Raw genomic sequence first — 2,686 nt, forward strand, 5'->3', positions numbered from 1 at the left:
CTTAATCCTTTCTACGAGAATAAGTAGTATGCCAAATCCATTGCTTGTCATCAATTTAAATTGGTGAAGGACAAGCATAACGTAATTCTTATTATTGTTTCATCCAAGTGATTAATTCTTTTCTTCCAGAGGTTGTTCATGATGAAGTAATTCTCGGTTCTAGTGTTCATCTTTTCTTTCCGGAGTTCCAAGTTCTCTAGGATATATCATCGCGAAGCTCCATCTAAATCATTGCAAGGCTTCACCTTGTATTTTCAACTTCTCTTTCTTTCTATCATCCTTTTGTTCCGGAGTTCTTCATGGAGGCTCTACATGATGGTTCATCAAGGATTTAATTCCTTCTCGAAGTGTTGATCGAGATTCTTTTTAGAGGAGTTCAAGCATTCTTCATCTTGCATTCCAAAGTGCAATTCTCTTACCTTATCTTTTGAGATGGTGTTATGTCACTCTTGACAATTTTCCTTCATGTTTCATGATTCATATGTTGTCAAGAACGATGTATTTTAAATCCATCAATCTCTTCGTTGGAGTTATCTTGGTATAGATTTCACCTAAAGCCTTCCCTAAGGAATGTTGTATCGTGGTGCTTATCAATGATCCATGTTTTTCTCCTATCCTCTCGGCAAAAGCAGTTTTCATCTCTTCATTGATCTCAAGCAATCAATTGTTTCTGTTAGTGGTCGGTTGTCACCTCATCATTTTGAGATGTTTGCCATAAGCCCACAACAAGCTTGTGCCTTCCGTTGTTGGTTTTCCAACAACTCCGCTCTAACCTTCTTGCAAGGATGCTTTCCAAATTCATTTGTGGCAGAAGTTGGCATTTTCTTCTTCATTCTGTTATTCCAATGATCTATCTTCTATTCTTTCTTTCGGAGACATTGTGATGTTGCTCTCTTCACTCATCTTCTCGAATTTAGGATCGTGTTCTTTTCATGCTTATCCATTTAACCGGAGTGTTGTGTTCTCATTCAAGTTCTTTCATCTTATCAAATTTTGCCTCTCTTTTCTTCCGGATCGCTGTCTGAAATCCTTCTTACCCATTGTGCCATTCTTTCAATAGTTCCGGAGGCAGTATGTTGTTGATTTCATCAAGTATCATCCCATCTTCTCAAGTTCATTTTCAATTCCTTCCATTTTCAGTCGGAGTGCTGCCAAAATTATATCATTCTTATTCATTCTTATCTTGTTTCAACCAGAGCGGGTTCAATTCCTTCTTGTCAATTGTAGTCGTCATTCATAGCTTTGCAACCTCCAAGGTTCATGTGGTGTTCCTTGTTTCTATTTTCTACCGCAGTGCTCTCAATTGTGTTCAACTCTGTTGTGTTCTTTCTCTCAACTTTTCAACTTCTCAAGGTTCTTTGGTTTCACTCTTTTGTCGAAGAAGCAACTTAGTTTTACCTCTTCTCTTCCTCTTCCGTTTCTCTCCGGTGCCATCCTAGATATCGGGACGAGATCCTCTTGTAGTGGTGGAGTGTTGTGACGCCCCGAGACCGACACTCCAGAAGACTTCCAGCTACACCGAGTTTCGTCATGTGATTTGTTTTGTTTGTTGCATTCTTCTTAGCTTCATTTGCATTGCATCATGTCATCATGCCATCATGCCATTTAATTTTTAAAACTCAACTAAATAAATTGCATAGATCTTTTGATCTATTTAAATCGAGGGATATTCACATGGTGATTTCTCTTTATAACATACCCTCCCGATATTTAGGGAGATATTATAAATTATTCCATTTATTTGGAATTACCCATAACCCACTGGAAAAATAAATCCCATGCCTTTTCTGCTCTGAGTTGACCTCAAACGTTGTCCAATAAATTATTTCGTCATTTTCCGGAGCTCCACCAAAAATCCGAACATTGTTGGACCTTCCCAAACCCTCACTTCCTATTCAAATCATTTGAATTTAATTCAAATGAATTTGAATTTAAATCTTTCAATCGTGGCCTTTCTATTTTTCTTGGAACGAGCATATTTTTGCGAGTCCGGGAAAATTACCCTCATGCCCTAATTCTTGTCCACTCATTTCTTTTCTCTCCCTTTTTTTGATTTTCTGTTTTTGGAAGAGTTTTGAAGAGAGAGGGAGAAGAGAGCCCAACAGTCAGGCCCCTGGCCATTCTCCTCCCCACCAGGCCGGCCCAGTCTCCCTAGGCCCAGCCCACCTAAACCGCTCCTCTAACCCGAGCCGCACCCATCGCTCGAACCCCCTCCTCTCGATCCCTTTTTCCCCATCGTCCTCCTCCTGCGCTGCGGTACGCAGAGAGGAGCAGAGCCCCATGCCGTCCTCTTGATCTCTCCCTCTCGCTTCCAGGAGCACCGCCGCCCTCAACCCTCCTCGCCGTCGTCCATGGCCACGCCTGCGCCTCCTGCGCCCGACCCCCTCGCTCCACCACGTCGGCGGCCCCTCCACCTGCCTTGCCGCCTTCCCTGATGCCATCTCATGCTCGCCCGCATGGCTCCAGGGAGAGGTGCTCCCCGCGCCTTCGCCTCCCCTTCTCCTGCTCCTCCGTGATGCCCTACTGCCGGCCAACTACGGCACCCCCTGCCTCACGTCTCGCTCCTCGTGCCAGGGAGAGGAGCTCCCTCTTCCTCGCCGTCCTTCGGCTAAACATCGCTCCGGACCTGCTCCTTCCCCACGCCGGCCTCTCCTTCCTTGCGTCGCACCACTAGGCAGCCACCGTG

The sequence above is a fragment of the Triticum aestivum genome, chromosome 1B (genome assembly GCF_018294505.1).
Source record: "Triticum aestivum cultivar Chinese Spring chromosome 1B, IWGSC CS RefSeq v2.1, whole genome shotgun sequence".
In the NCBI taxonomy this organism is placed as follows: domain Eukaryota; kingdom Viridiplantae; phylum Streptophyta; class Magnoliopsida; order Poales; family Poaceae; genus Triticum; species Triticum aestivum.